The sequence below is a fragment of the Piliocolobus tephrosceles genome, chromosome 6, assembly GCF_002776525.5.
Source record: "Piliocolobus tephrosceles isolate RC106 chromosome 6, ASM277652v3, whole genome shotgun sequence".
Taxonomy (NCBI): domain Eukaryota; kingdom Metazoa; phylum Chordata; class Mammalia; order Primates; family Cercopithecidae; genus Piliocolobus; species Piliocolobus tephrosceles.
The window spans coordinates 50,534,717-50,547,741 of NC_045439.1; the positions used below are offsets into that span (position 1 = coordinate 50,534,717).

Consider the following 13,025-nt stretch of genomic DNA (forward strand, 5'->3'; position numbering starts at 1 on the left):
TTGTATTCAGCAGATAAATGGAAGAGAATAGCTGTTGTACTTCCATTTCTTTGGGATTTTGATGTATCGAAAATGGTGAAGCAGGAAATCTAACTGCCTCCTTGGGGGATGTGGGGGTTGAGTATTAAGAGAAGATTGAAGCCCTGAGTGATACAGCACCTGAACCAGGTTTGAGTGGAAGGTAAAAATGTGAGTAGCTAATGAAAAAACGGAAAGGCATTCTCAGTCCTGAGTAAGTACAATCATCCATTTTCTCTGCTCTTTATTCTGCGCTATTCAGTGATGCTAAAAATGTATGCAAACTTGTGCTGATTCCTTATTGTTGCTCCCCATGTGGTATAATGCCTGGAACATTTTAAACAACAGCTTCAACATGGATTGAATTGACTAGTTATAACCCAGCTCAACTCATCTCTCTTCTACCAGCCTACTAAGGAAAAGACCCATTTAAGCTGTTTCCTAAAAAAGATAAACTGTCATATAAACCGGGACTGTAGACAATAAGTGTAAAATTCATCTCTTGCTTAGAACTGGATATAACCACATCAACATGTGCTACTAGAAGTGCTTTACAAAACTGAGCTTTCTGAATTTCCTCCTTCATAAGTTGCATAATGCTTCTACTATGCTCAAGACTATGTTTGTATAGGATGTTTATTGCATAAGGATATGCAGCTGAGGGGATACCTGAGAGCTCAAATCCAGTCCAAATTCTATGCAATAAGCCATGCCTATGAGTTGCATAGATCCAGAGAAGTCAGCTTTTTAAATTTGTACAATAGTTTATGTGGGCTAGCAGCACCCTCACTATACTCCTTTGCTTCTCTTCCTATTCCCTATTCTCACTGGGAAGGGTGGACTGAAATCTTGATGACGATACTACCATTACCATCTTCATTACATTTTTGGTACATTGGTGGCCTCAAAAGATGGTCCCAAGGCAAAAGTTATGACCTAAGTCTTTATTGGACGGTATAATGCCAGAGTTTTAAGAGTGAGGGAGACTGGGCATGATGGCTCACACCTGTAATCGCAGCACTTTGGGAGGCCGAGGGGGTGCGGATCACAAGGTCAGGAGTTCAAGACCAGCCTGACCAACATGGTGAAACTACATCTCTACTAAAAGTACAAAAATTAGCCAGGCATACAAATTAGCCGGGTGTACAAAAATTAGTACACACACACGCACGTGCCAGCAGTCAACAGTCAGAACCTCCATCTTCCCATTCTGGGTCATCTGAATATAGCCCTATCTTCAATTATTTCCAAACTCAGACATAAACAAAACTGTCCTCATATCCTGCAGTCCTTAAGCCACTGCTCTGTCCCTCTCCTTCATAATCAAGCTTCTCAAAGTGATCCAACATCTCTCCTTCCTCATCATCCATTAACTCTTCACCCATAGGGATGATGTTCTGACTCAGGCCTTCACCATGCCAACCAAACAACCATCACCAAGACACTGTGGTTCCAAATTGCCACATTATAAGTTGCCAGCTTCTTACTAGACCCCTTTGATGCAGCCCGACTTCAAAATTGGCTTTGCACAGGAGAGACTTCACCAACGAGCAAACAAAGCAAAGCAAAAACAAGTTCATTAGAGAAACAGGGTCCAGGAAAATGGCTGCCCTACAGATACAGTAGTAGCAGTAGCAGTAGCAGTAGTAGCAGCAGTAGAAGCAGCAGCCCTAGTAGATTGCCGGCTAGCTATATAATGGCTATTCTTTGACTATATGTTAAACAAAGAGTGGGCTATTTGTGAACTTTCTGGGAGTTCCTGGAACCAAGAGTACCTCCTTTTTTAAGCCATATGAGGTAACTTCCAGGAATTACCATGGCATTTGTAAACTGTCATGGTGCTGGTGGGAGTGTTTTCTAGCATGCAAATGCATTATAATTAGCATACAGCTAGCAATGAGGGCAACCAGAGGTCTCTTTCATTGCCATCTTGGGTTTAGCTGATTTTGACCAGTTCCTTTGCTATAAATCATTTTGATCAGCTCCTGTTTTCTTGAGCAGGGTCTTGTGACCAGTGCCTGGAAAACACATCCTGCTGATCTCCTACCTAACCATGGATAGTAGTCATTCTCTTCTCCTTTGACTTCCATGACAACTCTCTTTTCATTCTCCTCCTTTTCCTCTTTCTTCTCAGATTCCTTTGCTGGTTCTTCCTCTGTCTATCCTGTTTGTACTGGTGTTACCTAAGATCTTGTTCTCAGCCCTCTTCTCTTATTCTACATATTGTGCGTGTTCTGCATAGACAATCTCATCTACTTCCATATAATTAGCAGCCACCTGCTCATTTATTTTGATTAATGACTTCACTACCAAACCAGGTGTCCAGACTCTTAGAAGGTGGCTGCTAATAGTCTCACAACTCCCACAAATTTCTCTCTTTCTATATATAGTGCGTATAACATAAATATATATGTATGTGTAAATATATTACATAAATACATGTGTGTATATGTATATATGTTTAATTGCCTAGTTGACATCTGCACCTGGATATCCTATGACACTTCTAATTCAGGATGTCCTAAATTAAATTTACTCTCTTTTATCCCCACCCCACTCCTAACCTGTGTTCCTTCTTTATTTTGATTAATAACCTCCCCGCCAAACCAGGGGTCCAAACTAGAAAACTTTCAGTCTTCTTAGTGCTCCTCTCTTACACCAGTTCACTAAGTCCTTTAGTCTCTTCTCCTCAAATGCCACTCTCTCCACTGCCAGACCATCAGTCCCTCAAAGTAGGATTTATCCTATTCATCTTTGAGTATCCAGAGATAGTAAAGTTATCCAAAAAGGTAGTAAGGAGTGTGAGGGGGGAGAGATTACATAAAATAATTTTGATAATCAGTTCTTAAAGATATTCATTCATTCAAAAATATGTATTTGGCTTTTAATATATATCAAAAGATTTATGATTTCCTTAAATTATTGCCTGTTTTGTAAATGAGTATTCTTCATCTTACCAACTGGCTATAGCAGGCATGTGTATTAGTCTATAAAATCCTAACTCCTGGCCTCCTAATTTAAAATTGTTACTAGCAAACACTATTGTTACCATTTTACAGTAAGGTTCAGGATACAGCCAACAACCGGAAACCATTCATGAAAATGTTCAGTGAAAATTCTGTCTTTACAATGTGTGCACTGCACTGCATTGTTTAATTGGAAAGGAAATCTTGAAATATACCTGTTCCTGCAAAGTAATTCTGTCCACAAAGTGGGCAAAGGGAGCGATTTCTCTTTTTGTTCACCAACCTGTAATTTGGTGGGAGGAGTTCGGGCTATTTTAATTAATTATTGCAAATTAAATATTTCAACAACTTGAAGTGAGTCCTTAAAAGAAGGAAAAAATATACATAGCTCCCCTCTGCTAAAACGGCAGTTGATGATAGAATTCCTACTGTCTAATCTATAAAAATAAAACCCGACTTTTCAACTAATTCCGTTTTCCTAAACACACACACAAAAAACAGTGCCACCCCAGTTAGATCCTTTAACATGCACGTTAATTTCTACTCACAGCTGTGGCAATTAGAAAGTGTACTTAATGGAGTGTCATGTTAATTGTTTTCAGAGTTAACCAATTTCTCTATTTAATTGTCAATTGATTAACCTATTGAAATGTTAAGTGACTCAGTTTCCTTCCAGAGTAAACAGCAGCAACATATGGTAGCTTCATCAGCCGAAGGCAGCACTCATTTTCTTGGATTCAATGTGCTGGTATTTTTCTACACCTCCCTGAGCTTTTAATTAGATGAGGCGATGTTACATGTATTTGTCTGCTGGAAAGGTTATCAGTGCCATAGCTGACCTGCAGAGGCAAGGTTGAGTCTAGCAGCTTTAGTAGAAATGGTTTTCCAGCTATGACTGTTGTACTTGATTGCATTGTGATGTTAATTAACTCAAGACTGCTTTCTTCAGCGCGCGCGCGCGCGCGCGCGTCTCTTCCCGTCTTTCCTGTAGCACTAACTATGCAATGAGATGTTTTCTGTCATATATATCCACCTATTAAGTACTCATTGGATTCTAATAAGCATGCAAATAGTCAAGAGTTTCTTTAGGCTAATACCACACTACTCAGATTGTGGTGCCATTAAATAAATACAATGATCTTTGCCTGTAGCACATTTTTCAGAGAAAAAAGCTAGCTCCCTTTGGTAGAATTTTGCTCCTTTATGTTCATGGTGTGCCATGCCAGGGGATCATTATGACTATAAAGTAAAGAGTATTTTATTTTTTCAGTTTAAGCACAGATGATGCCACATAGGGTTGAGAGAATCAGAAAGACTTGGATATGGAGGCATTTTCCAATGTTCTCGTTAGAGATCACTGTGTTTTAGTAGTCAAATTAATGTAAGATCCTGGTGGTGAGGTATTAACTCAGCCTTCTCATCTCTTGCACATTGTTTTGTGACTCAGAGTGTGTGTTGCTTGCATGTGTGTTTTTACTGTACCGCACTATTGTTTAATTACGAGACAATTGCCTCAACTGAGCCAGCATTATCATCCTTGATAATGTTGGTAGCAGGCAACTGAGACAAAATGATTACAAACCTATGTTGTGTTCAATAGTTCTTTAGAGGATTTCTCTCTTCATAGTTCTGGCTCATTCATGTTTGATTCAGCACATTTGTTCTTTAAAAAAGGCATAGCTTAGAAGAGTTTCAGGGTGGGTTAATAACTCAACTGAAAATGGCTGCTCGCATTGTAAAAGCTTGTTCCTGCAGTTGCTTGAGGCTTTCTTCAGTTTTGCCGCTCTGCAGCTTCGGCCCAGTTGGTAAACAGCTTAAGTCCAGACATCTTTTCATTCTCTGAGCAGCGGATTGAAGTAAAAATGCATATAAGTGGCGACTGACTGGCGCTGGCCTAACAATAGCCTGTAACATTATGCAAGGGTATTTACATAGGAATAAGGCCTTACTAAAGGAGATGGGGCAATTAATGGTGTGGGCCACACATATAAGGAAAGTTTGTCCAATCCTTTCTTCAATAAAGATCTTTTGTAAAGTGCTATGGAAACTCATAGAGGCCTCAAAGAGATTAAGGGTGGGACTCTTCTAGGACTTTCAAATATATATACGTGTGTGTTTGCGTGTGTGTGTGTGTGTGTGTGTGTGTGTGTATAAAATCTTTAAAAAGCTAAATGGCATTAAATAAATGCTCAGGAAAGAATATGAATTTCTTGTTTTATTTTAGATGGTTTCTCCAACCCTGTAAAAGAAGGCAGTTCAGGCTGGGCGTGGTGGCTCACGCCTGTAATCCCAGCACTTTGGGAGGCCGAGGCGGGTGGTTCACGAGGTCAGGAGTTCAAGACTACCCTGGCCAAGATGGTGAAACCCTGTCTCTACTAAAAGTACAAAAATTAGCCCGGTGTGGTGGTGGGCGCCTGTAATCCCAGCTACTCGGGAGGCTGAGGCAAAGAATTGCTTGAACCCAGGAGGCGGAGGTTGCAGTGAGCCGAGATCGCACCACTGCACTCCAGCCTGGGCAATAGAGCGAGACTCCGTCAAAAAAAAAAAAAAAAAAAAAAAAAAAAGGCAGTTCATATTTTCAGTTCTCCTATTTTCCTTTTCTTTTTTTGGTGATGTTTATTGAATAGAAAATCGTTCTGAGATAGTCAAGTTCTTAAGTTATTTTCCTTCCCTGTTTGAAATTGAAGCATCATCTTTAAAATATTTGAAAAGTTTTGCTATCCTTCTTATTTCAAGTCATGTTTAAGAATGGGAGAAAAATTGTCCGGTGGCCTGGTCTAAGGGGAAGGACCCAGGATTTTCAGGAGTGTCAAAAGGAGGGCTTGCACAATGAAAATGAACAGCTGCAAAAACAAGGAGGGGTCCGAAAGAAAATGCAGGGTTGTGTCCTAGGAAAATGCGAAAACATTGATGCAAACCTAGCCCCTTTTTGGGATATATATCTTAATAGAATAAATATCTTGTCAGTCCAAATAAAAACTAAAAAGTCAAATGCTTAAATTATTTTCAACCAATACTGTCCCAATATTATCCCCATTTATTTATTTATTTATTTATTGATGTGTGTGGGGGTGGGGAGAGTGGGAAGTCCTCCTCATTGCACCCCCACCCCTAGCTCACCAGTCGCAGCAGTGAAAGACAAATCTGGGGTAGATCTTTCACATGGTTTCATTCTTATCAAAGGCTCCCCATCTGCTTCTGCCCTTGGCCAGATATAGCATTACTATTTTTATTTATTTGCGTCAGAATATTTTTAATAAAGTATCATCAGCATTTAAAAAACAAGAGACAGAAGAATATTACTCTTTGGATAACCCAATCCATTTTTACATGTTTCATGACCAATTAGAGCATCTACTATGTAGTTTAAGCAAAGCCCTTCAGTTTCTTTTTTTTCTTTTTAAATGTTCTATCTCACTCAGAGGACATTTTCAAAGAAAGCAGAACTTTGGCTGGGAGTGTTCGAGCTCTCTTTGCACTTTCTAGTGAAGCTGTTTTTACTTCCAAAGTTGTTTTTCATCCCATTTCCTCATTTATACTTGGTTCATGAAATTCACGTCCATATGGGATGAGGGAAATAAAATCTTAATGTGATAACGTATAAGCTTCGTGTGTGTGTGTTTGTGTGTGTGTGCGGGTGCGGGGGGTGTACAGAGAAAGTGATTTCAGCTCCAGCCCTGTCAAGCAGGCAGAAATCAATGCCTCATTCAGGACTATTGATCAGTACTAAATTAATTAGACTCCAAGGCTTATGGCAGTTGATAAGACAACTTATTAATTTAGTCAATGATAGTGTTTTCCCTAAAGCAGCAAATACCCTCTTGTTTAGAAAAGACATTTCTAATAGTTGCTGCCAGTTCTTTTTCATTGTTTTCATCTTTCTGATTTTCTTTTTCTGGGGAAATGGGTAGTTAGGGGTAGGTGGGTTTGTGTGGGAAGGAGGGCGTTGGGGGAGCTCTATGGGCAAGGGAGTGCTGAAAAAATGTATATACTGAGGCGTCAGTCTGGAATATGCATTAGCCCACTCCTATTTTGGTTCCCTTGCCTAACACTGTAGTTTTAGGATGAAAAGAATGCAGCAGCCAGATTATAAGATGAGACCTTGATTTCCTATGGGGCTTTGGCCACGTAAGGCCACTCTAGCCCTACAAGGATGTTCATTTGGAAGGGGGTTACTTCCTAAACCTTCATTTAGAATTGACTGATACAGATTGCTTTTGCTTTTCATTGAAACCTGCAACAGTGATGGTCATAGTCAATAACAAAGACTTCGGCCTCTGTCGGTAATGCGAACTGTGAATGGAATGAAGGTATCCCAGAATGCCCTGAACATGGGGCAGTACTTCCTGCTGGCTTAGAAGGACAAAAGGACAAAGCCCGGGAGTGTAGGGGTCCCACCAACAGCTCTTGGAGGCAACAGCCTGCTATCAGCAGCACTCCAACCCTCTGAGAATGCTAATAAGCCAGTGAAGAGCTCAGCTTTCTTGCCATAATTCTATAGTGTGGTTGAGGACCCCATAGTGCTCACTAAATAAAGACAACTAATTGAGAATTTTTTGCACATTTTGCCCAGGGGACTTGCTGTTCATTCGATTCTTTGGGGAGAATGTACCCCTACTGACAAGAGTAGCTGACTGTTTTGGCAGCCTCATGTTACTCTTCCCTGGGTCTAAGACTGACTTTCGAAGTATGACAAAAATGTTTAATTTTGATTTTTTTAATTACGTTGCTGGGAATTATTTTAGATCTCAAAGAATAGGCGTTCCAGTGTTCATCTAAAAAAAAAAAAAATCTTGGCAGAGTTTTTGAATTAAAGCTCCATTTCTTTCTTTCTTTCTTTTTTTTTTCTTAAATTGTATTTTCTGTGGTGAGGCCTACATTTTTGTGTCTGCAGGTGACACGTTGATTGAAACTAAAATTAATAAATCAGCTGAAAAGCTCACACCTACAGCTCACAGCAGGGCCTAGAAAACACGTTTATAAAGGGAGCTTTATGCCCTCATATAAAGAAGGAATAAATTACAGAAGCACTTGTTGCCCTGGGACTTGATTTTGCTTTGCAATCTGGTATCTTATTTTGGGGAGGCTTATTGTTAATCAACAGGTTCCTGGTTGCTTTAGCAGGTGACTTTGCTATTAATCTCTTATTTGACCATTATAGCATATTAATGAGGAGGCTTCAAGATGTGGCTCTATCTTCTGACTATGGAATTAGTTTAAAAGGTGCACTTTTTACTCAATGGCTTGCAGTTAGCCACGTTGAGGACCAAATGCAAAGTAGCATTTTCTGTAGCTTGTGTAGTATTAAGGAGTGTTTTACTAACATATGTGTCTTACTGTGCTTTTCTTCTCTCCTACACTTATTTCTTCACCATGGAGGGCAATTATGGAACTTACCAGTCTCTGTTCATTTTTTTTAAACAAAATAGAATTACATATAAATGACAAAATGATATCCTTTCTTATTAATGTGCACTCTTATTTTAATTAAACAATGTCAGTGTTCTTTGGAGGTGTATTCAGAATTAAAATGTATGATTTGGGAGGCAAGAAGTTCAATATTTCTCACCAGAACTAGATTAATAAATGTCATTACTAGTGCAGGAATTTAACCATCACGCTTCCCTTTAGAGGCTGAGGTAATTGGAAATGCTTAAGCTTGACAAAAGAAAGAAGTAAATATACCTATGGGGGTAGTTTAGAAATATAAAGAAGAACTGAGGATTTAAGTCTTAAATTTGTAATTACAAGGATCTCCGAAGCACATAATGGTGCAAAACAGCTCAGACAACCCCATATAGGAGAAGAACTGCTTTGTCCCCAGTCTGCAGATATTGCAAAGAACATTCTCTGGCACAAAATTATGATTATTATTCATTTATTTTCAAATCTTCAAGACAATTTGGTTCACACCTCAAGTACCCATGCTGTCTTTCTTCTAAACCTAAGAAATGTCAAGTTTGTGTCTTTCTTATTTTTAACTTTACAAAATTAAGGGTTTCTGCCAACTGGGGTACATTTGATGTCATCGTCTGTCTTACCTTTTCAGACTAAGTCCTGAAGTTTCTTCATTCTGGAAGTTAAGGTCAACATCATCATCTCTTTCATTAAGAAATTTTCTGATTAGGTTTCATGAGAGGAGGAGGCAAGTTAGAGGTATTACTAAAAACATTTAATGTTAATCACAAGAATGCATGAGTGTGAACGTTAACAGGACCTTCCGACTTGACATTATTTTTGAAACGTTTGTCCTTAAAAATATACACCAACAAAAAAATCATCAGGGTTATCCTAATGATATAGGGCTGTAATATTAGGCCACTCTCATAGATCAGGACAACTGGAAATACTACTATCCTCTTAAAAGGGTTATCCAAGTAGCTAGCTTAAGCATTGGAATTACACTACCAAGCTGACGGTCATGAGAAGCAGAGGGACCCTTATCTGCTCCAAAATCAACATTGTTACCTGGAATCTAGATCTTCATTCTAGATTTATTTGTTTGGGCCAATAAGCTAAAAGACTTTGGGGAGGGTTGCCACTGCCCACCTCCAACAACCACACACACACACACACACACACAAATAGTTAACTGAAGTCTTGTTTTTCTTTTAAACTGGGGAAGAAAAAATTCTGTTCTACACTGCACAATAACAAAACTTCTGCTCCAGTGACACAAAATCAACTGGTTTAAGTCTTTATGTACTTCTGAAAAGCCTGTAATCCCAGCTACTTGGGAAGCTGAGGCACAAGAATCACTTGAATCTGGGAGGTGGAGGTTTCAGTGAGCTAAGATTGTGCCACTGCACTTCAGCCTGGGCAACAGAGCAAGACTCTGTCTCAAAACACATACACACACACACACACACACCTTACATTAAAAGAAATTGAGGAAGTGGCTACTGTATTCTAAGAACAGTCAGGTTAATTCTTTTTTAAAAAAATAATTGTACTACAAATTATCAGAAAACAAAGTTTGTACCAGAGTGTTGGAGTCTGTGGCTGCTCTGGCTTGTGTTTACAATGAAGGAAAGTTACTGTTAGAGAACTTTCCCCTCCCCCAGTTCTCCCTCAAGTACTTCCAGCGGGGGAGGTTTTCAGCCCTTTTTGTCTTTTACAACTTAAGCAAGATCAGACACATTTCTGCAATGCATATGCAGATTTTACCTCTTGTTACTTTCTCTAATGAGCGTTCACTTAATCAATTTGACAGTAGCCTTTATCCCCCAGGCCCCTCCGCCCCCCTTTTTTTTCCACATACACTAAGAAAGTTTTTAGGAAAAAAAGAATGTTAACAGATTCCAGGGGGTGTTAGCCATGTGAAATGGTAGCTGGCCTAAGTGGAGTGACTCACAGGGCTTTACTTCTGCCACTGGTTCCGTCCAGCTTCTGAAAACAGGGACCTGTTCTGCTGACCTTATAAGGTAGCATATATTTTCATCGCCAGTAGAAAATGAATTTCCTTTTTCAATAATTGAAAATTACTTTGTTTGTTTGTTTAAGACAGCGTCTCACTCTGTCACTCAGGCTGGAGGGCAATGGTACGATCTTGGCTCACTGAGACCTCTGCCTCCTGGGCGTGGGTGATTCTCCCACCTCAGCTTCCCAAGTAGCTGGGACCACAGGTGCGTGCCACCAAGTCCAGCTAATTCTTGTATTTTTTGTAGAGACTGGGTTTTGCCATGTTGCCCAAACTGGTCTCGATCTCCTGAGTAATCTGCCCTCTTTGGCCTCCCAAAGTGCTGGGATTACAGTGTGAGCCATCATGCCCGGCTGATTAATTGTTACAACTTAACCAAACACTTGAGTATATTTCTCATAGCCTCATATCTTTATCTTGTCAAGAGCATTTTCAAAAATTTTATGCAAGAGACAATCTTGCTATGAGACACCAGGAACTGACCCACATTGGCATTCTTCCACCAAATTGCCCAACAGGGCATCCTAGATCATCTGAGCAGTCTTGACCTTGTTCATTGCCTTTTCTGCCTCTGAGTGGCAAGCGCAGGGGCAGAGGGCAGTTGGGTTTAAATCTAATGTTCAATCCTCCCAGGGAATGAGTGATGATACCCAAATCCTGGGAGTTCTCTCTCTCTCTCTCTCTCTCTCTCTCTTTCTTTCTCTGTCTCTGTCTCTTTTGAGATAGGGTCTTGCTCTGTTGCCCAGGCTGGAGTACAATGGCACAATCATAGCTCTCTGCAGCCTTGATCTGGTCTCAAGTGATCCTCCCATCTCAGCCTCCCAAGTAGCTGGGAAAACAGGAATGTACCAGCACTCATGTTTTGTTGTTGTTGTTTGTTTTTTAGTAGAGATGAGGTTTCACTATCTTGCCCAGGCTGGTCTCCAACTCCTGAGCTCAAGCAGTCCTCCTACCTCGGCCTCCCTAAGTGCTGGGATTACAGGTATGAGCCATGGCGCCCAATCTTTTTTTTTTCTTTTTTTTTTTAGAGCTGGGGGGTCTCACCATGTTGCTCAGGCTGATCTCCAACTCCTGGGCTCAACTGATCCTCCTGCCTCAGCCTCCCAAGTAGCTGGAATTATAAGAATGAGCCATCGTGCCCGGCCCTAAATCCTGGGGTTCTTGATCATATTCTCAACTCAACCTCAGCCTCAACCTGAATCTGCTACTGGGTGATAGAAGACAATATATGGCCCAGCTGCTGGGATTTAGCAGGTTTTCAAGAAACAGAGACAAAGAAAAAGTGAGTTCTGCCCTTCTCTTGTCTGCAGCCAAAGTTTTCAACCCTTGTGCGTAGAAGCAGCATTCATGAAGCTGGCTCAACCTCTCCTCTGGCCCCCTGCAGCAGAATTCACATCCTTAAGACTTAGCCAGTTTTACAGCTCACCCACTTGACTCTCTTTCACTGTATCAGAGCCAGAAAAGTTACCCTAACTGACGAAAAGAAGGAGAAGGCCCCCACTGACCCCTGCTCCAGCCCAGTTCTGTGCTGGATCAGTCTAGTTCCTTTCCTGATTGACTCGCCGTCCCCTCTCCCTGACTTCTATCCAAAAGGCCCTACTGCCAGCCAATTGTTCACCTTCTAAGTTCAAAAGGAAAGAAATTTGACTTTAAGACAATCAGCGTCTGGTCTATATTCAAAGGTTATCACTTGGGTTCGTTGGGTCTCTTACGGCCCTTTCTTTTCCTGTCTTTTTTTGATTCAAGGTGAGAGTCTATACAATCGGTTACCTGCCTGCTCTAACTTGAGTGCCTGTTCTACTTAGGCAGATTCTGTTCTAACCGTCGAGAGAGTTCCCAGCTGAGAGTCCTCTGAGGTCTGGGAGGGAGTAACACTTTAGAGTTCACAGCCCTGCTTCCGCGAGGATACCTTGAATTCTAAGGACTGCACTGACATTTCAAGAAGAGTTGAAGAATCTGAGTGACGTTATCTGAACTCTGTGCTCCCGGTTAGAAAAGCAGAATGGAGGCCTCACCCCAAGACCTATTTAACCAGAATCTGCATTATAACAAGATCACCAGGTGATTCATATGCACATTTCTTTAATCACCTGAGGGTCCGCGCGAAGGCAAGAATATAGAGTACCCTTGTGGATTCTTTAAATTCATTTTCTGTCTTTCATTCACAATCCCTAGTGAGCAAGGGAGGATGTGCGGTTTGGGTTGGAGGGGAAAGTGAGGTACGAAGAACAGTGGGAATCAGCAGGAGAGAAACATCTCCATTTTTACTAACCTGGTTTTCTAAACCTTTTAGCATGTACACAATTAAAAGTTTATGCTGTTAGGTCCCTATTCCTCCTGGAAATAATTTGGAATTTGATCTGACTCTCCTCTCCTTTGTTTTGCACCTTGAAATGCCTTCCACTGTATTGCCCTTTTCAACTTATTGATCTGGTGATTTGACCCTGATTTCTGCTTTTTATTTAAGATTCATTTCTCTTTAGGCTTCATTCTAGAAAACGTGATGGGTTTGTTGGGCTAGTAGAAGAACCTGCCGCAGAGGATGCCCCTTGAAAAGGTTTAGCCATTCTTCATCCAACATCTAACAACGGTCCCGTGCCCTGAGCCAATGGGTGGTGAGG

At 40.7% G+C, this 13,025-nt stretch overlaps 1 long non-coding RNA gene across 2 annotated transcripts in view; it reads right to left on the reverse strand.

Moving 5' to 3' along the window:
* LOC111554375 overlaps positions 1–13,025 on the reverse strand; it is a 128,461-nt gene that overhangs the window by 21,736 nt on the left and 93,700 nt on the right. The window contains exons 2-3 of one of the 2 annotated variants that reach the window (XR_002735232.2): positions 9,691–9,799; positions 9,026–9,103 (exon numbers count right to left, since the gene is read on the reverse strand). The exons of the other annotated variant lie outside the window; for it this stretch is intronic. This is a non-coding gene — a long non-coding RNA (uncharacterized LOC111554375). The remainder of the gene's footprint in view (positions 1–9,025; positions 9,104–9,690; positions 9,800–13,025) is intronic. 2 annotated transcript variants of the gene reach the window in all.